General features: G+C 35.4%; 1 protein-coding gene across 7 annotated transcripts in view; it reads right to left on the bottom strand.

Moving 5' to 3' along the window:
• The window catches only part of INPP4B (inositol polyphosphate-4-phosphatase type II B), a 687,065-nt gene that overhangs the window by 561,381 nt on the left and 99,149 nt on the right, over positions 1-26,535 (bottom strand). For all 7 annotated transcript variants that reach the window (XM_076010603.1, XM_076010604.1, XM_076010602.1 and 4 more), the window contains one exon: positions 18,623-18,685. The gene's annotated coding sequence lies outside the window, so the exon portion shown is untranslated. The remainder of the gene's footprint in view (positions 1-18,622; positions 18,686-26,535) is intronic.

The raw sequence follows: 26,535 nt of genomic DNA, 5'->3' as shown, positions 1-26,535 counted from the left end.
CATATATGCCAACAATAGTAAAAGTGAGAACCAAATCAAAGACTCAATTCCCTTCAAAATAGTAACAAAGAAAATAAAGTACCTAGGAATATATTAACTAAGGAGGTAAAAGACCTCTACAAGGAGAACTATAAAACACTGAAGAAGGAAATAGCAGAGGATGTAAACAGGTGGAAGAATATACCATGCTCATGGGTCAGCAGAATCAATATTGTTAAAATGTCTGTACTACCCAAAGTGACCTACAGAGTCAATGCAATCCCTATCAAAATACCATCATCATTTTTCACAAATATAGAAAAAATAATTTTATGCTTCGTATGGAACCAGAGAAGACCCTGTATAGCAAAATCAATCCTAGGCAATAAAAACAAAATAGGAGGTATCAATTTACCAGACTTCAAACTATACTACAAGGCTACAGTAATTTAAAAAGCTTGGGACTGGCACAAGAACAGGGACATAGACCAGTAGAACAGAACAGAGAACCCAGATATAAACCATCCTCATATAGCCAACTAATCTTCAACAAAGCAGACAAAAACATATACTGGGGAAATCAATCCTTATTCAATAAATGGTGCTAGGAAAACTGGATAGTCACATGTAGAAGACTGAAACAGGACCCACACCTTTCACCTCTCACAAAAATCAAAAATCAACTCATGCTGGGTAACAGACTTGAATCTTGAGTGTGAAACTATTAGAATTCTAGAGGAAAACTTTGGAAATACTCTCCTAGACATTGGCCTAGGCAAAGAATTTATGAAGAAGACCCCAAAGGCAATCACAGCAGCAACAAAAATAAACAAATGGGACCTGATCAAATTAAAAAGCTTCTGCACAGCCAAAGAAACTGTCAAAGAGCAAACAGACAACCCACAGAATGGGGGGACTGAAAACTAGTTCAACCTCTGTGGAAAGCAATATGGAGATACCTTAAAACGATACAAGTAGAGCTACCATTTGATCCAGCAATTCCACTACTGGACATCTACCCAAAAGATCAAATGACACTCTACAAAAAAGACACCTGCACTCAAACGTTTATAGCAGCACAATCCACAATTGCAAAGTTGTGGAAACAACCCAAGTGCCCATCAATACATGAGTAGATTAATAAAATGTGGTATATATATACACCATGGAGTACTATTCAGCTTTAAGAAACAATGGTGATATAGCATCTCTTGTATTTTCCTGGATAGAGCTGGAACCCGTTCTACTAAGTGAAGTATCTCAAGAATGGAAAAACAAGCACCACATGTACTCACCAGCAAATTGGTATTAATGGATCAACACCTAAGTGGACATATAGGAATAACATTTATCGGGTGTTGGGCAGGTAAGAGGGAGGAGGAGGGGACGGGTATATACAAACATAATGAGTGAGATGTGCAACGTTTAGGGGATGGTCACTCATGAAGCTCTGACTTGAGGGGGGAGGGAGGGCATGGGCAATATATGTAACCTTAACATTTGTATCCCCATAATATGCTGAAATAAAAATAAAAAATAAAGCAGGGATTTTACATTCATACATCTATAGGGGCCAGACAAGCATCACAAATGAGTGATTCGAGTCCCATGTAGATGCATATCATGTAATGGCAGGGGCTGAGCCAAAAGTAGAGTATAGGCCTTTTCTAAAAAGACTAGATATTGCTCAACTCCAGTGAATCATTACCAATTGTCTGACTGGTTTTCTAAATCTGGAAATCTAAAATTTGCATATCAAGCACCTCATTTTTAAACTTGGTTTATTAAAATAACAGGAAACAGATAAAACAAGTATGTGGGCCCTGGCAGGGTGCAGTGGCTCATGCCTGTAATCCTCGCACTCTGGGAGGCCGAGGTGGGCGGATAACTCAAGGTCAGAATTTCGAAACCAGCCCGAGCAAGAGCGAGACCCCATCTCTACTAAAAATAGAAAGAAATGAATTGGCCACTAAAATATATATAGAAAAATTTCTGGGCATGGTGGCACATGCCTGTAGTCCCAGCTACTCGGGAGGCTGAGGCAGAAGGATTGCTTGAGCCCAGGAGTTTGAAGTTGCTGTGAGCTAGGCTGACCATGGCACTCTAGCCCAGGCAAGACTCTGTCTCAAAAAAAAATAAAAATATGTGGGCCTTATCCAACTCCTGTGAATTATCAATTCATGACCTTAGTTTTAAACCAATGAGAAAGAAGACAGAATTGGAAACTGCTAATAGGTAATTACTAGTCTGTCATATACACACCAATGCCTTACACTGAATCAGCATCTTCTACCCAATTACTCCCCTAAAACTTCAGTGTCATCCTCAAACATTCGGTTAACATACACCTTCCCACTCTCAGCAAAAGGTCTTGATTTCTATTTCATAAAGAAAATCAGAGACATTAGTAAATAACCTCCTCATCTTCCCATTCCTAATCTATAAATGTAACTATAATTGGAACCATCCAACCTCATAGAAATGGTTTTTCTCTTCTTTAAGGGGAATCTTCCTCCCCTGAAACAGTGGCCCAAATTAATTACTCTTTCTCTCATGGATCTTTAACTATGTTTTTCTACCCAACTTATTAAGAGTCCCAACCTGAAGGGTAGGTCCTCCTTTGACCTTCCAACCCTTTCTGCCTATTGCCTACCCCTCATTTTCTTTAGATCAATTTTACTCTCCTTAGTGTTCTACAAACTTTAATATTATATTAGTATAGATTTGCAGTGCAGGAAGCAGTAATCATTTTTATTGGCCTACATTAACTTTTCTTTCAAAAATAAGTTACTCAATGCCATTTGTTTATTTGATAAATATTTATTAGCCTCTAGAATTTGCCAAGTACTCCTCAAAAAAATCCATTCTAAACCCAAGCAGAGGCCAAAGCTCCCCAGCACAGTTACCACCCTCTGCCTAGGTCATGGATCTCCAGCTCAGAAGTCACAGAGAGAGAATAAAATCAAAGCAGGGAAACCTGCCCATACTGTTTTGTTGGCAGGAAACACTTACCTACGAGCATAGCCAATGCCTTTAACTGTGCACCAAGTCTTAATGATATTAGAATAAGGTTGCATTGGCTTTCCTATTGATTTTCAGTTTGTGACTACAGATTGAAGGGTAAAAATTCAATATGTAAGGGAGAGATTATGTTTCTGAAAGTTTCAGCACAAGGGCCAAGGTATAATACTGAAAGGCATGGTAGAGAATGTGGGCAATGGTTCCAAGATGTAATCTTCTATCCTGATTGCTGCCTCTGATCATGTTTTTCAAATTGTGAGTCAAAACCCTACAGTGGGTTATATGATTAATTTACTGGAATGTGGCAAGCATTTTTAAAAGGAAATTATATGAAAGAGAATGGAAAATATCACAGTGCATTACACATATAAAAAGTAGTTGTTAGGTCACAAAATATTATTTCCATCCATATAGGTTGAGGTGTGTGTGTGCATGTATAGTAAATAGATCACAGTATGAGATGTACTTTGCACTGTGGATTGTGGTAAAAAAAATTTTTTTGAAAGCCACTTGTCTGTATCTATCAAGCTTCATGAAAGAGTAATCTATATTCTCCATCAGCATCTCTTTTTTGTTTGTTTGTTTTTTTCTGTTTTATAAGTTTTTTAGGGGGTTTTCCTTTTGTTTTGGTTTCAGTTTTGTTTTTGTTTTTTGAGACAGAGTCTTGCTCTGTTGCCTGGGCTAAAGTGCCTTGGCTTCAGCCTAGCTCACAAAACCCCCAAACTCCTGGGCTGATCCTCCCGCCTCAGCCTCTCGAGTAGCTGGGACTAGAGGTGCACACCACCACACCTGGCTAATATTTTCTATTTTTAGTAGACATGGGGTCTCACTTTTGCTTCAGGCTGGTCTGTCTACACTTCTTTAATTCTCAATCTCAATCTGTTGTTTCTGCTTCAGCAACCCCATTACAATTGCTATTGATAATATAACCAATGGCCTTTTATTTCTCAAATTTGATGTGCTCCCTTCAGATATATTTATAGTTGAATTCTCTGCAGTGCTGAAATTATTCATACCTCCTGAAAATTTGCATTGTCTTTGCTTCTGTGACATAACTTTCTAAAGATTCCCCTCCTATCTCCTTGATGTTTCTCTCTAGATTTTGTTCCCTGGTCTCTCTCCCTCAGTCTGCCCTTGAACTCCTGGTATTTCTGCAGAAAAGAGTATGGGCCTTAGAGACGCGAAATACACTCACACTAAACTTTATCTCTGGAACATATCACCTCCAATACGACTGTCCTGGCCCCATCCACTACCATCTACTGCAATAGCCTAATGGCTGGCCTTCCCTTCTGTTGATTCTCAAAGGGTGGCTGCAATGAGCCTGGTAAAAGGAAAGTCAGACCATCTCATTCTTTTAATCAGAACCATTCATTGGTCCCATGACCTTGTGCAGGTCTTTGCTCAAATCTTCTTGGTGAGGACTTTCAGGCCTCCCTATTTAAATATTTAATTCTACCCCCAACTAAAGATGCTCTGTACCCTTTTCCAGCTTTACTTTTGTCTATGGTTCTTTTATAGAATACTATACAATTATTTATTTTGCTTACACTATGTTTTCTCTTACTGGGTCATAAGATCCAACAGGACAGGAATATCTGTGGGTTTTGTAGGCTGCTATATTCCCAGCATCTAGAATTAAAAACCCATCAATGGGGGTCAATAATAGTTCTTAAAACAATGAATGCCTATTATCAATCATTTATTCTTCTTATTATGACAGTAGGCCTGAGAGTACACATGGCTATTTGTACTCTATGCAGTTCTTTCTCTGTGTGATGCAGTTTTGAAAAGGGTGTTCAGCCATCGCTATGGGCTGAATGTGTCCCCCAAAATTAATATGTTGAAACTTAATCATCAATGTGATGGTATTAAGAGGTGTAGACCTTAGGAGGTGATTAACTGATGATAGCAGAGTCCTCATGAATGAAATTAATGACCTTCTAGACGCAGTATGAAAGAGTTGTCTATCTTTTTTGCTATGAGAAAGCTGTTTATCGTTTTTGCCAGGATGCAGCAAGAAGGTGCAAGCCCTCACCAGACACCTAACCTGCAGGTGCCTTGATCTTGGACTTCCCAGCCTCTAGAACTGTGAGAAATAAATTTCTATTATTTATAAATTCCCCAGGCTAAGTTATTTTATTAGAGCAGCAGTAATGGACTAGGAAAGCCATTAAGCAAATATAAGAGATATTGATAAGAAATTGACTAACATTAATAGCCATGTCTTAAAGGATAAGAACATCTAAATCCTACCTTAGCAGTGTTCCTGCTGGCTGAGCCTACAAAATGCAGATGCCTAAATATTGGCTTGTATGAGCAGATAATACCAATGTCCAAGGAATGCTGCCATTGGGTCCTTATTTTTTATCTACTCCATCACACATATAGTCATTTCCACTGGCCTAAAGAGTGGTATAAATAGTTCAAGTTCCTTCTTTTATTTTCCTGTCAATACCCAATGATTATATAATGAAAAATAAAAATATTAATAAATTATCTTCCTATTACCATCAATCGCAAACATAGGTTTTTTAAAAATTTTACTACCTTAGCATTTTAAAAGAATATTTCTTCCTATCTACATGCCAATTAACTCACTAAATTTTTTACTCTAATAATAAACAAATACTCCCCCACACCCTGCTCCTTGGGATACAAAAGGAAACAATCAATTTAATCTTCTCTCCACATCCCCACTTTATTCCCATCTAATTTTCACAAAATTATAGAACACCTCTCTCTTAGATATTACTATTATCCTCATCCCCAAGATGAGGAAAATGAGGCATAAGAGAATAACAAACATGCTCAAGGTTACCCAGGTATCAGGTGGAAGAGCTATGGTTTGACCCTGAGGCCAGTGATTTACTGGAGACTAAGAAGGGGAAAGAAATGGGGACTGTAGGACAAAGGAAATATCTTTTAAAAATGTGAAAATCAATAAGACTTGTTGACTGATTGTGATATACTAAGAATAAAAGAGAAATCAAGGATGACTCCCAGGTTTCTGTCTTGGGTAAGTGGATAGTTGATGGTTCTTCAAATGATCTATAGGAGGAAGAGGCTCAGAGTATAACTTTGTGAGATCAATTTTGGACATAAATTTGAGATGCCCCTGGGGATACAATTTTGAAGCTCAAAATGTGGCCAGCGCTCAAGGTAGAAATAGGGAAGTCTAAAGAAATTAGTTACAATCCAAAATCATAGTGTCCAGTGAGTTCACCCAGAAAGCATCTACTGCATTTGGCAAGTAGAAAATAACGGGTTATCTGAGAAAGAGGAGCTCTACTGGAATGAAAAAGTACATGAAATACTTTTGTGGATCAAAGAGTGAATGGTTGGTGAGAAAGTAGCAACAGTAAGAGAAGTCTACTCTTATGAGAAATAGTTATTTAAGAAGGAAAAGGAAGTGATTGAACAGTCTCTAGAAGTCAGACAGCAGCACTACTAAAATTTTCTTCCACTAATAATCTCCCATTTGATGTCTTCTAATATTGACCTTCCCAGAAACATATCTCTGAAAGTCTCATGTCCCAGAAAAGTCCTTGCCCAATATGGTTGGCCCCCCTTGAGCTTCTCAGGAGTCCTGCTAAAACAGTCTTCTTTAGGTAACATGTGTTTGCCTCTGACACACCATCAGAGTCTTAGGATCCTGCTCAGTCAGGAAAGTTAATCTATCTAAATGGCTGCTAATGGATTAAAGTGTTATCCTTCCCAAGACCTCTTGGGAAATCAAGTTTTATTCTAAAGCAGCGTTCCACAAAGTGTGCTTCACTGAAACCTACTACCACTGGATGCAATGAGTATTACATGAAAATATATATTAAAATATAAAAGGTTTCATGCTCCACTAATTTTAGAAAATACTAGGTTAAGCAAAGTTAAACAGGCTTCTTTACAGCAGAATTTCTCAGAAAATATTCTAATGTGCACCATAAAACTACAGGAGGGACATATAAAATTCAGCATTTTCCAAAACTACCTGATTAGAGGACTTTTTTGAGGTTTCATCATATGGGTCATAAATTTAGGAAAATATCTTTCTATAGGAACAATGTTAGCAAAGGATATTTTGGGTAATGTGACAGATTGATTAGAGACCAAAATTAGCACCATTGTAGTTGTGCCTGGCTCACTCTCAGCCACGTTCCCTTCTGTTCACTTTTAGCACTCTTCTTATACATTGACATAAATTCAGGCACAATCACTTTTAATGAGAATGGACCCTCGCTTGAAAGCTTAAGTGTTTGTTTTCCCTTTTGATCAACTAAAGTCTATGGATTCCATAATAAAAACTGGGATTGCAGCTTGTGGTGCTTTTTATTTCACAGCCCTGTGGTGACTGACTACAAATGAGATAAAGCTGATGAATAAACTTGTTGATCGTTGATAATATTTCCCTGCTTCTTTTTATTTTTTGTTTAGTTTTTTTTTTCTTTTATAGCTTGCAAGCTCAGTTGATACAAGAAAAATCAATAAACAAGCTTTCAAGGAAACTTATACCCAGGGAGAATAAAGGCCCCTTTGCCTTGAAGTTATTCTTTTTCTTTTTTAAGGGAGCAATATCTACTCCACAGCCAGAGTCCACTTTCAAATCAACAGGAGCCCTGTGTGCTCATGAGAACTGGCTGCTGGGAGAGCAGGAGACCAAGTATTTGCAGAGGGATATCTTTTGTTACTAGGATAACTTCTGTGAGTTGAATTCTTCTAAAACTCAGACAGGGTTGAATAAGGAAACTAATGTAGCCAACACATCCAGGGGCTAGGAAAGAATTTAGTAAGGCCACAAAAGGCAGTCCTTTCATGTAAATGTAAATGAAACATAACCCTATTAACTGAAGCACAGATTCTCATCTCTGTCCTCTCCCAGAGCTCATACCTAGGAAACAGAGACCAAATCCTTTAGAGCTCTCTGCTGTAGGTCAAAAGATTTTTAACATTGAATCCCAGTATTTAAAGGATTTAGCTTTGGACCACATGTGTGAATTGCAAATCAGAGTAACACTGTCCAATAGAACAGGGAGATGAGGGAAATGCTCTATAATTTTACATTGTCTAGTATGTTAGCCAGAAGCCACATATAAATATTGAGCACTTGAAATGTACCTAAAGAACTGAATTGCCAATTTTATTTAATTTTAATTTAATTGAAATTTAAATAATCATATGTGCCTAATGGCTATTATATTAGATGGCATACACTACAGAGTGAGAGTAGAATTTGACAAATCAGGATCTTAGTTTTTTTTTTAACAGGGGGTATAGAGTAACATGAGAATCCCCAACCCTATATCCATTTGAAGAAAAGCTATGCCATAGAGCCAATGGGGAAAATAATAGTCAGTACAAAATGTCCATGTCTACCTGGTAAACAAGGTAAGTTTAAATAAAACATAAGTGAAATGTAATGTAATGTAATGGCAGTTACAGGATGGGAGCTAGGGCTGACAAGTGTCTTAGTAATAAAAGAGAGCCCCCGGGAAGGAGCTACAGGGTAAGTGAGCACTGCAGTTATCTATGACTGCCTAACAAATCACCCCCAAGACAAGTGGCTTAAAATAGTGGCATTCGTTTTGCTCACAAATCTGCATTTTAGCTTGGGCCCATGAGGGGATAGCTTGTCTCTGTTCCACCCAGCATCACCTAGGCTGTCCCACGGCTGGGAACTGGGACTATTGCAGATTCGTTTATTCACATGGCTGTTAGAAGATGCTGGCTGTTGGCTGAGACCTTAGCTGGGACTGTCAGTCAGAACACCTTGCAAATCACTATTCCGTCAGGCCTGGACTTTCTCATAACGTGATAAACAGGTTCCAGTGACAGTTGTCCCAAAAGAGAGAGAGAAGCATATAGGTTCTATATCATTTTTGTGACCTAGCTTTGGAATTCACATAGCATTACTTCTACGGTATTCTGTTCATCAGAGTAGACACAAGCCCACTCAGGTTCAAGGGAAGGGAAAGGAGTCTTCACCTCCTGATCAGGGGTGCCAAGGAGCTTCTAGAAGAGCATGTGGGAGTGGAAATACTACTGAGGTCATTTTTGCAAAATAATACAACTGTCCTTAGTTAAAATTGTTCAGGCTTCAAGTGATCAGATCAAAACCTTAGCTGAACCAGTTTAACAACAAAAATATAAAAGCATTGCAGTAAAAAATTAGTAACCTTAAGATTTCAAGCATGGCTGGATCTAGTGGCTCAGATGATACAATCACATCTTTCTCATACTTACTCATTAAATTATCTTGGCTCTCTCTTGCTCTTCCCATGTTTTAAAAAATTTTGAACTGTCTTATTATGGTCCCCAAATGGCAGAACAAATGATTACCAGTAACTATAAGTCAACACCCTGACAATTTTGATCCTAAAGCAAGAGTCTTTCTCTCTCTTGTGTCTTGTACAGCACGTCTCATGTTAGGGCTGTGAATCTGTTTGTGTCACGTGCCCATTGCTTGTTGAATCACTAGGTCCTGGGAAATGAAGTTTCACAAGAGGCCAGGTACAGGTCCCAACTCCACCCTAGCAAAAGGTTAATTAATCTCATTTTTATTTCAGTTTTTCTCATGTGTAGAATGTAGATTTGGGTATATTGATTACAAAAATGACCCCAATTCTCTATCCTCCTTTATCCAACAAATTGTGACGTGATTTTGCAATTCCTCCTCTAAAGTTTATTTCCCTATTTCTTTCTTTCTTTTGGGGGGGACGAGTGGGGGACAGAGTCTCACTTTGTCCCCCTGGGCTAGAGTGCAGTGGCATCATCATAGCTCACTGCAACTTCAAACTCCTGGGCTCAAGGGATCCTCCTGCCTCAGCCTCCCGAGTAGCTGGAACTACAGGCGCACTGTGCCCAGCTAATTTTTCTATTTTTGATAGAGGTGAAGTCTTTCTCTGGTTCAGGCTGGTCTTGAACTCTTGACCTCAAGTAATTCTGCTGCTTCAGCCTCCAAGAGTGCTAGGATTACAGGCGTGAGCCACCGCACCGGACCTATTTCCCTATATCTTGATTACAGGTTGGCTTTGAGATTTTCCTTGGTCAATAGAATGCAGTACTTTGTGGCAGTTCTGAACCTTTGGCCTCAAGAACCCTAAAGCACTTATGTTTTCTCTTTCTTAGAACCCTACTACCACCATGAGGATGAGCTGTTCAGTGAAAGGTTAATGTAAGTAAAGCTCCTTGTTCAGTATCTTACATATAACAAGAGCAAGATAAGTGATATTACCAATCCTGTTATTATATCTATTTTCTAATTTTGCTTTGACCATAACCCTAGGTATGGTCATGATGACCATTATTATTCTGCGTTATTGATGAGGAAATTAATATATCACATGATTAAGTAAGATGTACAGATCACCAAATGTAAAAGCACTGGTAGGGTCGGCAGATAGAGCTTCAATACAGGACAATGAGATTAGTGGCTATATAAAGAACAGTAAATTTTGAGGCTAAATTTTATGAAGGTGAATTTTGAGACTGACTTGATGGAATTAATACTGGCTAATATATATTAAGCACTTCCTATTTGCCAGTAACTATGCTAAGTTAATATTAATATTCTTACTTAGCTAACTGATTTAAGTATTTTTCATTCCCAGGTTTCATGGAAGAAACTGCTATGAGACATGGAGGGGTAAATAGCTTGCCTTCAGTGAGATGTCACCAGTCTACGATTTGAACCCAAGCCATCTGGCTACCAAGAAGTGACCTTTCTACACACTGCTGTCTCTGAAGTGAAGATCAAGAAGTTGGGAGAGGGGAGAAAAAATTCAAATTCTAGGTAGAAAAAAAAAAATGGTAATGCAAAGTCATTGAGGTAGAAATAAGTAAGTCATACACATGTGAGATCAACCAGGTTGTAAGGGCTACAGGGCAACATCTGGGTGAAGAATCCAGTGGAAATGAGGCTGGGAAGATTTGGAATGCAGCAGTGGAAAAATGGCCTTTGAATGTCAGGCTGAAGTGTTTGAATTTATGAAATAGCCCAAAAGGAACCCAATCCCCTCTATAGTTTAACTTAATCCATGCCAATGTGCAGGCAAATGAACATGTTGAGAAGAAATGCACTGATGCATATAGAAATGGGAGTTAGCTTCTTAAAGTGTTGCTGGAATGGTTTAAAATTGGCAGTCTGTCTATTCAAAATACCTCCTGAACAGCTGTCATTTAACTCTTTACAAATGATGAAGAAAGTGACAGACTAAAGACATATATAGACGCCTCAGTCAGATCTTGGCCATGCTCCCTTCTAGGGAGTTACATATGGGAAGTATAGACTAGACTATCACAGGTCAGGCAAGCTGTGGGCTTCCACACCAGGTTCCATGTAGCGATGCCTTAACAGAACATCAAACCAATAAAGTGCCTTCCATTTATTAACAGTACTTGCTACTGTACCCACTCCATGTGAGGCAATTACATCAGTCAAGTAACTGCAGCATGATTTCAAATGTTTGCCTCATCACCTATAAACATAACTAAAGAATAACTCAACATTTAAGTGCACATATAGTAATAAGATTCATCGGGTGTTGGGCAGGTGGGAGGTAGGAGGAGGGGATAGGTATATACACACCTAATGGGGGGGGATGGACACTATCTGGGGGATGGACATGCTTGAAGCTCTGACTCAGGTGGAGCAAAGGCAATATATGTAACCTAAACATTTGTACCCCCGTAAAATGCTGAAATGAAAAAAAAAATTAAAAAAGAAAAGAGATACCAACAATAACAACCATGGTCTTGGGAAAAATCTTGGTAAGTCCTTTTTACTAGCAGTTCTAAAATAGATATGCAAAATATAGGAAACTCAATGTTAATCTTATGAAGTTGAGCCTATAAATTTCAAATATAACAACTTCAATATAAACGTAATTATTTCTTTAGCCTATGTACGGCTTCAGTTAGCCATATCTCACGGCACAATTACTCCAACTGGAACAATTAAAAAAAATCTTAAAAGTAATAAAGATGTAATATTTACATTAGTATTTTCTTTGGTAGAATGTGCTTCAGAAAAGGAAATGCTTTCATAATTTTCTTTACATCTTTTCTTAAGATTTTTTTAAAAATGCAGTTAAAGCAAATTTTTTTCCAAGGGAAAGAAATAGGAACAACTCTATGCTTTTCATTGTCACTTATAAATCTCTGGGTAATTGGTGGATCCACATGCAGTCACCTACTATTACATTCTAACTCATGCCTAAAATCCAACAGATTAGGCTGAATCTTCCTGCTAATGTGAATCTAATCCAACGAGACATTAAAGGTATTATTTAAAATAACATTATTAATATCTATTGAACATTGGCCAATACTACAATTTTCTTATTAATCTTTGGAAAAATATTTAAGATACTTTTACCTATTTTTTTAAGGACTAAAAAATAATATGCACTATAGTTCATGAAAAATATCATTTTCATGTTTCTAGATTAGTTGTCAACTGATGTGCAAATATCCATAATACTCTGTGGCATCTATCAAAATGTTGACTATCTTTTAACAACAGAATACGGATCTGGGAAAGTTTAAACATTACTAAGTAAACAGGACACAGATGTAGTTGCTGAAAAATTAATACCATGCAATCTTCTGGTGGGTTATAGCACCAAAAACGCTTTTACAAAAATGGAATGAAACAAACCCAAATACAGTGATGGCATGAATGAATCCTAAAGCATTGAAACAGAAGTTTAGAGCTCTGGAATCAAGTACAATTTCTAACAGATTACTCAAGTCACACAATTCTTCATGCCAGATCACTGATACAGAGAATACTATAAGTAAAAGTAACTGATTACATGTGAACAGGAATCAGTTTAGAAAGTAATTTCAGAATATTTGATAGCACTTATAATCCTATTCTTAATACTTCAAAAAATAGTTCTTCAACTTTCAAAATAAGTCCTTACTATTCTCAGATAAGATGTTCTAATAAAGTACCATTTTTTGTTGTTACAAATTAAGGCCACAGGGACCCTAGGAGGTTGCTGCTGACATCTAGTGGCAAACTTTTTTAAAAAACAAATACATCAAAAATATCCCCTTATCTGCTGGGGATTGGTCCCCATCTTCCCAGGACACCAAAATCTGTGGGTGCTCAAGTCTCTTATATAGAATGGCACAGTATTTTCATACAACCTATGAACACCCTCCTGGATACTTTAAATCATTTCTAAATTATTTATAATATCTAATGCAATACAAATGCTATGCAAATAGTTGTTATACTGTAGTTTTTTTATTTGTATTATTTTTTATTGTTTGTTTTTTCCCATTGGTTGTATCTGCAGATGGAGAACCTGCATATATGGAGGGCCAACTAGAGGAGGGAGAAAGAAGAAAGAAAGAAAGAAAGAAAGAAAGAAAGAAAGAAAGAAAGAAAGAAAGAAAGAAAGAAAGAAAGAAAGAAAGAAAGAAAGAAAGAAAGAAAGAAAGAAAGAAAGAAAGAAAGAAAGAAAGAAAGAAAGAAAGGAAGACAAACATAAATATATATTCAAGTGTATACTTGCAAAGTCCAGTGGACATCCCCTGTTACAAATTATTTGTTTTGGCCCTGACCACTTTGCCTTCATTGACTTGATTTGTTTTACAAAGTAATGCTTGTACTACAAAACTGAAGAAATGAAAGCTAGCCCATCTGCTAAAGCCTTTAAGGAACCAATTCTCTCAAATTCCTTAGTCCTTAATTGGGAATTGTCAATCATCTGGAAGCCCCAATTCCTAGAAGCTCTTCCCTAATGCCAATAGACCTAATTTCATCTCAACTTCCCAAAGAACCGTAATCCTACTCCAACTTCCATACCTAGCATTTATGTACTTTCAGGATCCTAGCCTAGAGAGACTCCACTGCAGAGGTGGCTATATGTTATTTCAGACTGCATATCCACAGACATACATGCACATTCAAAATGGCCACAAAATCCTAGGCATGGGATTCAACAACTATTGAAGATTTAAAAATAGCTATCAGAGACTGCCTTAAAGGGTTCCAACTGTCCACATGAATTGTGATGTGCAGAATAACCTGAAAAAAATTGAAATTATGTGAAAATGATAAGAAGCATAGAGATAATTTCTACCAGCATGTAAATGTATTCTATAGCCTCTATACATAAGGATGGATGAATGGATGGTGTGTGTGTGTGTGTGTGTGTGTGTGTGTGTGTGTGTGTGTGTCTAGAAAAAGAGAAAAACTCCCTAGTTCTGCATGTAACTCCACTCCAGCTAAAGCACTTTGGATCACAGTAGGTAACATTGAATTAATGAATGAATAAATAATAAATGAATGAGTTGGCAAATTACAATGTAGCTTTTCTCCCCTATTGATCCTGATGTAAGATATGGATTAGGTAGTGTTCTCATAAAGCAGTTTTGGTCTTAAGCAAAAGTGCCTTTATTGGGTAGGTCAAGTTAGCTTTTTCTCCAATGACATGTGTAAAGTGGCACAAAGCCAATGGCTGATAGAATTAGGCCATCTACCCTTGGTGAAAAGAATGTGTTTCCACGGTGGCTTTATAAATTAGTTGATTTGAATTTAGATTTTGTTTTTACTAAAAAGATGTGATAGAAATAGAGTTGGTTTGCAAAGCAATCCTAATTAATAAAAGACATAGCTAAATTATATAACTCTTACACTACAAAGAGATCTTTTAGCTTTTAAATATTCCTTCAGTGGAAATCCTGGAAGTTCATGGAGCTCATTCATTCAAAATTTGTCTACTTTATTCACAAGTGGGAGTGAAAGTGGATGACAGAAGAACATTTTTCATGTTTGTGTGTGTACCTTTATATATGGTATAAAATTATATATGTAATATATATACATATGTACACATAAAAGACTATAGCAATACAGGCAAATCAATGACAGTGTGACAGATATGACATCTAAGTGATTTTACTGAGTGAATGTAGGCTAGCTAAGGGAGAGAGATAATTGTAATATAATGAGGGTCTCAGAAAGCTTCTTAAAGAGAAGTTTTAAAGTTAGGTAGGCTTTGGAATAAGGAAGAAAAAAGACTGTGCTTTCAGAGTTGAGTTTTCAGCCTGAGCAAAGAAAAGAATGTTTGCAGTAAGCAGTGGAGTAAGAAAAAAACAAAGTAAGAAACATAGGTGGGGAATTGATGGAAGAACCTAAATATTAGCAGAAGCTGATAGAAAATGCTATGGTTCATAGTACGGAGAGCTTTTATAAAACTTTCAAAAAGATGAAATATCCCACAGAAACTAATAGAAGAGTCAATAAGACCAAGAATTTTTGCGAATGATAAAAATCATAAAAATCACAAAAGCCAAATTCTTTAAAACTATCATGATAGTTCCTTCTCATGTAAATTTCTCTTTAAAAATTAGTTTTTAATCACTTCTCCATAAAAATGTTCAATGATTTACCCTCTTATTTTCAGTTTAAATACTCCTTTTGGAGCATACTGGTTTTGATATGATAATTATGTTTCTGTAAAGCATTGTACAGTATATACCAGACATGCAATCTAATTCAGGTATTGTGAGAATTACAACACAAGTTTCATCTAAAGCCTTAAACTATTTCTTTCATTTAAATTCATGGTCAGTAACTTATTAATCAACCTGTAAGTTTTGATATTTTACTTTTAATTTTATTATTATAGTAGATATGTGATAAATAACATAAAATATAATTTATAATAAGTTCTTAAAATATTATGAGATTTTTATCCTTTTAAATCTCAATGTGCATTATATATGTAAAGTTTTCTATACCAATAATAATAAACTACAAATATAAGCTGTAAATAATACATAACTTATTTCTTAATGTCCTTGAACATAAGTAACCCTACCCACTAGCCTTATAATCCACTTTATTTTCAATTTGCAAAATTGTGTTTATATGAAGCCTAGATTTCAACCTAGAGTACATCAAAAAATTGCTGAATCCTTAATATCCCATTTCAGTTTCTGACAGAAAAATTAAATATATGTGAGAATAAAATTTAATATTCCAACATAATAAAAATAAATTACAGACATGAAATTTTCTTAATTGAAATTCGATCTATCTCCTGGACATATAAACCTATGTAAAAATTGAACAGAATAACAGTCTCTATTTTATGTTGATATATAATCTTGCCAGGTATATAGAAAGATATTTTGACCTGACTAATTGAAGTTTCCTCTATCTTTGGATGACAAAGTTAAGAATATTGTGACTAACAGATACCAATAATTTCATATTAAAACACTACATGAAAAATTATTTAAATACCCTTTTTATAAGAGTAAAGTACAGAACTTGCAGGTGTATGTGCACACAAAAGTGTCCTGTTAATCCAACAGCTTGCACTCTGAACTCATCGCCAAAGTTAATTTTATACAAAATAGTGTGTTAGTCATCGTGTGCAACTAAAAAAAGCTGAATGCTCCCATTTGTCTAAAAATAGCACCTTTACTAGTACATCTTAAACTTCCACTATTTAAACACTGAAATTTAGATCCACATACCTCATCTGAGATAATAGAGGCAGAGTGTTAATACATTAGCACACTTTGTCTCATTCACAGGAATTGTATTTAATATAAGATTGCAAACCCTCCTATTTCAACAAATCTAAAGGATCAACCTGGAGAGAAGATGACAGGAACACCATTCTCCTGGCCACATGAGTCCTCCCACTCCATCTACTCCTTCACCCCTTGTTCCCACCCTCCACACACACACACACACACAGACACACAGACACACACACACACACACACACACACACACACACGAGCGCGTGCGCATCCTAAATCATAATCTCTTTGGGAGTTTTATCACGCCAAAGCACTTGCTCTTTGTCACTATACAGAATGGTTCCTTTGTTCTCATGATGAGAAGAAACAAATTGTGTTACTCTGGGTACATTGATGCTGGAAATTCAACCGTGTTAATAGGAATCTCCTTCCCTTGCCTCGAGTCTTCCTTTATTACATTCACCTCAAAGTAAGTTTGTCCATAACTTGAATAAGATAAAAACCTAATAAATTGAATATGTTAGTGTATATCAATATTATACATAGCTACGAGAAAAGAGAAATTCACATGAACACATCCTGCAGAGTCTGTGATCCCTACTTTCTTTATGTTTATTCTAAAACACGTGGATCCTTAATCCTCCTCATTGGCTTCATCTTAGTCAGTGTGTTTCTCCTTCTCTCTTTCCTGTGCCATCTTCCACTGATCCCACTCTGCAGGCACTTTCCTACCACTTATCTCCCTATGCCTACATCACATGGCTCAGCGTCAACCTCTTCCCATATGGTCTAGGTGTTGGTTTTCATTATACCGTCCCTCTTTGGGGAGCCACTGCTAATAGTTCTATGTAAAAGGCAACTCTAAGTTGATTTCATTAACCATTTGATAATATTTTAGTTTGAATTAACATTTTGGTATAGATAAAACTTGGATAGAGTGCCTACAATTCAAAATCCCTTTTAGTGAAGAGAAGCTGTTTTCTCAAGGGATTTACACCTCCTCTGAAGAATTAACTAAAAGCCAGGAGTAAGTAGAAACATCTTGATTTGTAATCCAATTTAACGATTCATTTTTGCTCAACTGCAAATCAAAGTTCAGAAACAAAATTTTCTGTTGATGTCCGTTAAATTTAAATGCTACCTTTGTTTCAATACTCATTTGTTTTCAGGAATTCAACAATTTGCCAGAAATAAAACCCAGTCACTTCCAATTAGTCTGCAACCACATAGTACATTTAGTTACTGTATTGTAAATGTTCATATACATATATTGTCATCATATCTTCAGGGCTATATAAGTAGATAGTCCTCAACAGATGTGTCTGGTTCCCTTCAAAAATTTCCCTGTCTGAAATTTTTCTGTAAAAATCTCTTTTGTGATAGTAGCTTTATTCATAAAACATACACACATTATATATCTTCATCTATTTTGTTTACATGCATATGTCATTAGAATATTTGCATAAGTTTTCATATTCTTAGGACAACATATGTAAATAAATCACACAGCAATTTGAAAATGTAACAACTAGATATGCAATCTGTTAAGCATAATCAGGCATGCTATTCATCAACTGTATGATATAATTCAATCTTTCCAAAGAAAATGTGTGTTTTATATGAGGCTGTCTTCATAAAACTCAAAGTTTTCCAGAAATTCACACTGAAATTTTTTGCATATTCCAAAAATAACATGTAAAATCAACTGACTAATGCTAAATAAAAGGAAAAAAAAATCTTATTATTGTACTCTACCAAGAGTCTAATTCTATTACTGCCTATCATTTTCAAATGTTACATTAATTGGAGATATTTCTAAAGAGAATGCAATCTTCTAAGTCAAGATCCTGTTCACATATTAACATAAATGAAAAAGTGTTATCAGAAAATTAACCATTATCCACAGTGTTTTGAAAAGCTATTATATTTTTTTAAAGTACTGCTCATTTTATAAATATGGTGATCATCATAAACACTTCCCTCTGCTTTTCAGATAATAATTTGCTTTTTTTGATAGGTCATTCAATATCTAAAACCAGTTATCAAGGAAAGCAAACTAGTTTCATGTATCAGAGTTAAATGGACTGAAAAAATATCATTTCAAAATCAGCATTACCTTGGTCTGATTTTTCATAAAAGACAGCAGATCTCTTGCCAGGTAATACCATTTCTTTAGGTTCTATGGGCAAAGAAAAAGGAGATTAATAAAAACAACCTTTCTTTTTACTCTTTAAATGCTTCCTAAAGAAGATTCATTAGTAATAAAGGTCAGGGAAGAAAATCATTTAACAAAATATTCAGCTCCATTCAGCAGCTGCCTCTGGAACCATTTGCTTTAAATGCCAAATAACTTCCCCAAAGGTTCTCTCTCCCCTGAAGCTGTGAACATGGGTGACTGTAGCAGATATTCAGTCTTGTTTTCTTTGCTTCTCTTTCTTTTCTCACATGTGAACAAGACTGGCACTTGATCAGGGAAAGGCATTAGCTTCCATCATTTCAAAAAACAAGACGTAAGCCATGTTAGGACAGAACATTTACTCAAAATACAACGGAATGAAATGGAATTTGCAATTATCTAAACTGACTTTCCTTCTTCTCCTACTGAGTGTGAGTTTTAAAATATTCATGAAAGTTTGGGTCTTTCCATAAAGTGATAAAATGAGATATTGTGGGATGACTCTGTAAATAATTGCAGATTATCCTTCTTATGAGATGCAATTTCAGAGCTTTTCTATGCTGCAATGAGGAGGAAAGTACTTTATAGAAGTCAGAAGTTATGAAAATATATCTTATTCCCTCCCTTAGCATATAACAATCTTGAAGAGTATCCCATAAAAGATTTTATTGCATCATTATCTGAATGTTCAGATTGGAGGATAAGAAATTCAAGTCTGAGCAACAGCTTTCTAGAAAGGACTGTCACATAGATAGGTACGAATTTTAAATACACCCCTTTAGAAAGTTATTTGACTGAAGAAATGTTAACAATTAACAACAACATTGATTAACTGACTATAGTAGTCACTGAAGGAATAGTCATATCTGCAATCCCCACAACATCTTACCAGCTGTGTGATCTTAGGCAAGTATATAAAACTCTGTAAGTCTTCATTTTTCATCTGTAATATGGGAATGATAATTCTTTCTACTCCATGGAGCTGACACAATAATTGAGATAAATACATATAAAGAACATGGCATAGTACTGAGCTGATCATGAAAAAATGTTAGCCAATATAATCATCAACATCATTATTATTCCTATTATTGCCACTGTTCTCCTTTAAAGAACAAAAAGTCTCCCTACCCTATTGAGAATCACTGCCTTAGTGAGAGACATAGTAAAGCGATTAAACCACATCATAATGGATATTACCTAATTTGTCTATTTATTAATCAGACTCTATAACGACAAAGGAAACAAAGACTCATTTTAGGTCTTTGGACAGGTGGGTGAAAAAAATTGAACAGCATTTCATTCAGGAAGATTAGTAAACTGCTCCACTGTAGTGGCTTTCCTGGATTTTGCTGAAGATTTTAGTTTGAAGAAGCCCTTCAAGAAACTGTGATCTACTTCAAGATTCACTTAAAGCTATTGGCTCTTGTCTACTCTCATGAACACTTGAACACTCAATCCAATTCAGAAAACACCTAATGAGCCCTTACTGAAAGCCAAGGTCTGTGACAGACTTAAGAAACCAATAAACAAATAGAGACATAGGCCTAGGCAAAGAACTTATGAAGAAGAACCCCAAAGCAATCAGAGCAGCAACAAAAATAAATAAACGGGACCTGATCAAATTAAAAAGCTTCTGCACAGCCAAAGAAACTATCACGAGAGCAAACAGACAACCTATAGAATGGGACTAAATATTCTCATGCTACACATCTGACAAAGGGCTTGTAACTAGAATCCATATAGAACTCAGGAAAATCAGCAAGAAAAAATCAAACAACCCCATCAATGAATGGACAAAGGACATGAACAGAAACTTTTCAAAAGAAGATAGAATAATGGCAAGCAAACATATAAAAAAGTGCTCAACATCTCTAATTATTAGGGAAATGCAAATCAAAACCACAATGAAATAGCACCTAACTCCAATGAGAATGGCCTTTATTAAAAACTCCCAAAACAACCAATGCTAGTATGGATGAGAAGAGATTGGAACTTTCCAGTTTTACATCCCATGATATTAGTTTATTCACAATACAAGCTTTAAGAGACCCATGGGGAAAACAGCTAAAAATTGTATATATCTATTGGAAATATGTGTGTATGTATGTGTGTGTATTAAGTTTCCTGAGCATTCCATGAATTTTACATTGTTCTTCAATATAATTGCTCCTACTCAGTCATGCAGAATGTCTGATGGCTGCCATGTTGTTCTATTCCAGTTCTATTCTTCTTATATATTCCTTCCGGTTATAGTTCAATTTGTACTTTTCACCACCTTCCAAATTTACCACCCTGTCAAAGCTTTAACTCCCAACTTCTCCACAAAATAATCCCTAGGTACTTTGGGCTCTGTTGATTTTTATCATTCTCTGATCTTGTGCAGCAATTATAGTCAATGCTTATAATTTTTATTGCCATCTTGTATTGTGATGTACTGTCATGTCTCCCCAAGTATATTTTAAAGTTCCTCAAGGACAACTGTTGTAACCTGTAACTAGTACCTCTCACCTTTCCCCTTCACTGCTTAATTCAATGATCAGCACATATGAAGAAGGTTCCTAATCAGTACATACACAGTACTATCTATTGAATATCTGTTAACATAGATAAGACAGAGCATACTTATGTGTCATAAATATTTTACCATATCCCATGATGGAAGTTGCATAGCATTTCATTATTGTTGCTACATCAAGTTTAAAGAACATTTGAACAAACTAATATGTCAGAAGAGAAAACACAAGAATATGAGAAAGGTGATATTACACTATATAGCAAGGATGCTATTATTTGGAAATATATCCAAACACAATGCTTTTGTATATCTCTGTGTTTGACCTCACATTTATGCCAGGGTAACATTTGCCTCAAGGAATATTAGGATTGCTACAAGATAAATAAAATAAGAAAGAAGCAGTCTAGATTTTAACATCTGGCAAGAATTCTGGATTTATATAGCAAGATGATAGTCTTGAATATCAGGCTTTTCCTACGTTTCTATTAAGATATTAGAAGTCAGACTTAGAGAGCTATTTAATAGAGCCTGAAGTTTTACAGTGCTAAAAGAGGGAAAAACTTAGGATATGATATAAAGGATATGGAAAACTACCCTGGGCTCAAGTGTTGTATGGGCAAAAAGAAGACAGAGGAAGAGGTCAAACATAACATCCTTATTTACCTTCTCTCTAATTTAAACATATTAACATGAAAGCAGGGTGGAGGTAACAGATGCATTAGGACTAGCAGACTACTTTTCAGGGCACGCACTGGAAAGAACTCAAGATTTTCAGCATAAAACCCTGCATTCAACATTTAACATGGCATGGGAGCAGTTGCGGTGCATTAGAGGAGGGAAGTGTCTAAAGAGATAAACCTGAGACAAAAATCCCATTAGCCCCACAGCCAATGTGTAGTGTCCAAGGGACACAGAAGTTCACAAGTACCCTGAGTAGGAAACAGGGGAGTACCGAGGGGTTTGTCCCATCTACTACCATCCCCCAAAATGAGGTCACATGAGGCCCATCACCCTCACCATCACAAGACCATAAAGAGAAGAGCAGAAGAAAAGGAAAAAAGTCTGCAGGCACAACCATTTAACCAAAAGTTGCCTGAGTCATCTACCCCTGATAAAAAGGAATTAAAAGCTATCTAGTCCTATATTATCATTTTACAGAGGAAACTAAAGACCAGAATGGCAGACTATTTACTCAACAACAATATTATGCATACGAACGCAGAAAAGAGACAATGATTCCAAGTTTTCTTGTGTCTACTCAGATGCGAACATACTATTGCACACTCTCATCTAGAGTCGAGTTTGTCTTTTCAATATTTGTTAATGTTAGTGTTCTATTAATATTTCAAAATTAAAGTTTCAATTTTATTTTAAACAAAAATAATAATTTTAGTTCATTTCTTTTAATAAATACATTTAAAATAATAATGGTTCAAAAGAATCCACAGAAAATTATTTGACTTGTTCAGTAAATTTAGCAAGGTTATTGAATTCAGTGTCATTGTACAAAAATCAATTATGCTATGATATAAAATCAAATAAATAAAAGGCAAAAATTATAACACTTGAAATTAAAAATCTCAAATACTCAGGATAAATCTAACAAAAAATGCTCATGACCCCTACACCAAAAACCTTCAAAACATTATTTAGAGAAAATAAAGCAGACAAAATTATGTGGCAAGAGATGCATCATACTCTTAGATTAGAAGACTTAATATTTTAAGGATATCAATTCTCCCTAAATAGATCTGTATGTTTAGTATAATCAAAATCCCAGGAGTCTTTTTTAAAACAAAAATTAATAATCTAACATTTGTAGAGAAATGCAAAAGGTCAACATTAGCCAAAGAAAACAAAACTGGAGATCTTAAATAACCAAATATCAGAAATTATAAAGCTTTTATCATTAAGACAGTAAGTACCTGGTACAGAGACAAATAAATAGATACATGAAACAAAATAGAGAGTCTGGAAACAAACTCATACAAGTTTTGACAAACAACTACACAAATAAATTATGATTTGACCATGTAAAACAGTGGGAAAAGGGCTATTTCTTTACTAAATGGTGCTCAATGAATTATATGTCCATCTGGGAGAAAAAAGTGAATCCTGACTCCTACATATATAAAAATCACTTCCAGAGGGTTGCATATCTAAATGTGGAAGGAAAAATAATAAGGTAGTTAGAAGAAAATGTCTTCCCTTTTGGGGTGGAAAATGATTTCTTAAACAGCATATAAGTGGTAACTGTCATGGAAAAACATTGTAAGTTTTACTTCATTTAAATTAAAAACTTCTGTTTATCAAAAGATGCTAAGTAGAGAATGAAATGGCAAGCCACAGAGTATATAAAGAAACTTGCAATATATATATCAGATAATTCATATTCAGAATATATAAAATAAACTCCTACAAATAAATAAGAAAATGACAGACAACTCTATAGAAAAATGGTCAAAAGATATAAATAGAAATTTCACAAAAGAAGGAACTAAAAGTTTCGATAAACATAGTAAAAATTTCCCCAACTTTATTAAATCCTTTGGAATGCAAGTTAAAATTACAATGAGATACCACTGCATGCAGACAAATGTGGCTGAAAAAAAAAAAAAAAAAAAGATAATACCAAGAATTAGCAAGGATGAGAGGAATGGTACTGTCACACCCTGCTGGTAGGTGTAGGAATTGTTGCAATTATTTTGGAAAACAGTTTGGTAGCATCTATTAAAGGTGAACTTATACATACCTTATGGCTGGGCAATTCCACCCTTAGGTTTATAGTCGCTATGAAAAAGGCATATTATGGTTGTACAGGAATGTTCATAGTAACACTATTCATAATAAGAACAATAGCCCAGATATCCATGAACAGTAGAGCTGATTAATAAATTAAAATATATCCATACAATGAAATGCTGTACATTGATGAGAATGAACAAACCCCAATTACATGAACAACATGGATGAATATCACAAACGATGTTAAGGGAAGCAGTCATATGCAAAAAAGCATATGCTATCTGATAGCATTTTGTTACAGACTGAACTGTATTCCCCCAAAATGCATATGGTAAAACTCTAACCTTAAATTCACTGTGTTTGGAGATATAGTGCCTCTAAATAGGTAATTTAAGTTACCTGAGATCATTAGAGTGGTGCTCTAATCCAGTATGACTGGTGTCCTTATAAGAAAACAGAAAGACACCAGGGATACACAGACACAGAGAAAAGGCTTTGTGAGGACATAGAAGGTACTGTCTGCAAATGAGGAGAGGCCTCAGGAGAAACCAACCCTGCGCACATGTTAATCTAGGACTTCCAGTCTCCAGAACTGTGAAAAAATAAATTTCTGTTTTTCAAGCCACCCACTCTGTGGTATTTTGTTTTGCCAGCCTTAGCAAGCTAATATACACTTGTATAAAACGTAGGAGGAAAACCTCTGTGGGGTAGACAGTGACTGGAAGAGGACATGAGGAAAACCCCTGAGGTGCTAAAAATGTCCTCTTTCTTGATCTAGCTGTTGGGTCTTCAGGTGTGCTCCCTTTGCAAAAAAATTTATCAAGCTGCACCCTTAAAATTTGCTCACTTTTCCATATGCATGTTTTACTTCAATAATTCTCTTAAGTCACATTGGTATCCCAACCCATTTCTATAGCCCTTTAAAAAAATGAGCACAAATTGATTTTTTTTAAAAGGATCCAAGATTTCAAACAAAATCAAGAAGAAATAAAAGGACAGATTTCAATCTGCAGGTGTCTTCATTAGCATAACAGGTGTGATAATTCAGGACAGCACCCAATTACAGAACATCAGTCTTTCCCTGGAACACAGCTGCCATATTTTTACCTTTATGATTCTTTTTCAAATTACTTATTCATTTTTTTGTGTTTAATTTAGCATAGAATGCATATCTATTCAATATTAAAGCATATTTGTATACTGAATACATATGTTTGAGAAATTCTTAAAATTTGGGTAACTTTAGCTGGGAAACACCCAGAGTAAGATTTTTAGTTCTATGTCTGACCTCTGAAATTATTTCTTCTTGTATATACTAAATATTTTACCAGTTGAGTTCCTATCTGATTTTCTTTTGCTTATTAGCTCAGGCAACAACAATTTTAGAAAAGAAAAACATGATCATAGGGTTGGAATTGTAGGTATTGACAAGTGTCTGCATTTAAACTTTGGAAAGAAAATATAAATAGAAAAAGAAATACAATAAATACCTATTTGTCTGTCTACAAGCAATAAAATAGAAAAAACTTTTTTTTACTGAATTATAATTGTACCTAAGTTAAGCATCAATAATGAAAAACCACAAGACCCAGGCATTTCAAAATGTATACTTAATCCATGCCAGAAGAAAGGCAGAAATAAAATAACAACAATCACAAAGCCAAATCCCATGTATAAAGTGTACTGAGAAGCTAAATCCTAGGAATAATTAAATTTTAGCCTTACATTTTAATTTTTAATAATCATACTTAAATTCAGTTGATGACAACATACTTCTCTAAATGATATACTGCAATTTCACTGATAATTTTATTCTCTTCATCATAACTTTTAAATCCCTGTTGTTTATTCAATAACCCCAATATTTTTTCCCACAGGGAACTTAGCAGCAACATGGACTCAATAAAACTTCCATTATCTTAGAATTATTTGGCGGTCGTTTTGCATTTTTTAAATTTATTATTTTGTATTTCAGAATATGACAGCTGTACAAATGTTTTGGTTACACAGATTGCTTTTGTACTGCTTGAGTAAAAGTTATAAGTGTGCCTTTCACCCAGATAGCATATATTGTACCTCTTAGGTGTGATTTCACCCAACTCTTCCTGTCCCCTCCCATCTGCTTCATTTCTGTTGAGTTTTATTTCCATCTGTGCACATGAGTGCTGATCAGTTAGTTCCAATTTCATAGTGAGTATATGTGGTGTTTGTTTCTCCATTCTTGGGATATTTCACTTAGGGAATAATCTCCAGTTCCACCCAGACTGTTGCAAAAAATATTGATTCACTTTTTATGGCTGAGTAGTACTCCATTGCATACATATACCACATTTTATTAATCTACTCATGAATTGATGGGCACTTGGGTTGATTCCACATTTTTGCTATTGTGAATTGTGCTGCAATAAACATTCTAATGCAAGTGTCTTTTTGATAAAATGACTTTTTTTCTTTGGGTAAGTATCCAATAGTGGGATTGCTAGATTGAATAGTAGGTCTAATTTTAGTTTTTTGAAGAATCTTCATACTATTTTTAATAGAAGTTGTACTAGTTTGTGGTCCCACCAACAGTGTATATGTGTTCCTTTCT

This window comes from Microcebus murinus, chromosome 15 (assembly GCF_040939455.1).
Source record: "Microcebus murinus isolate Inina chromosome 15, M.murinus_Inina_mat1.0, whole genome shotgun sequence".
In the NCBI taxonomy this organism is placed as follows: domain Eukaryota; kingdom Metazoa; phylum Chordata; class Mammalia; order Primates; family Cheirogaleidae; genus Microcebus; species Microcebus murinus.
Note: the sequence above shows the minus strand (reverse complement) of the source record. Positions and strands in the feature narration are given on the sequence as shown.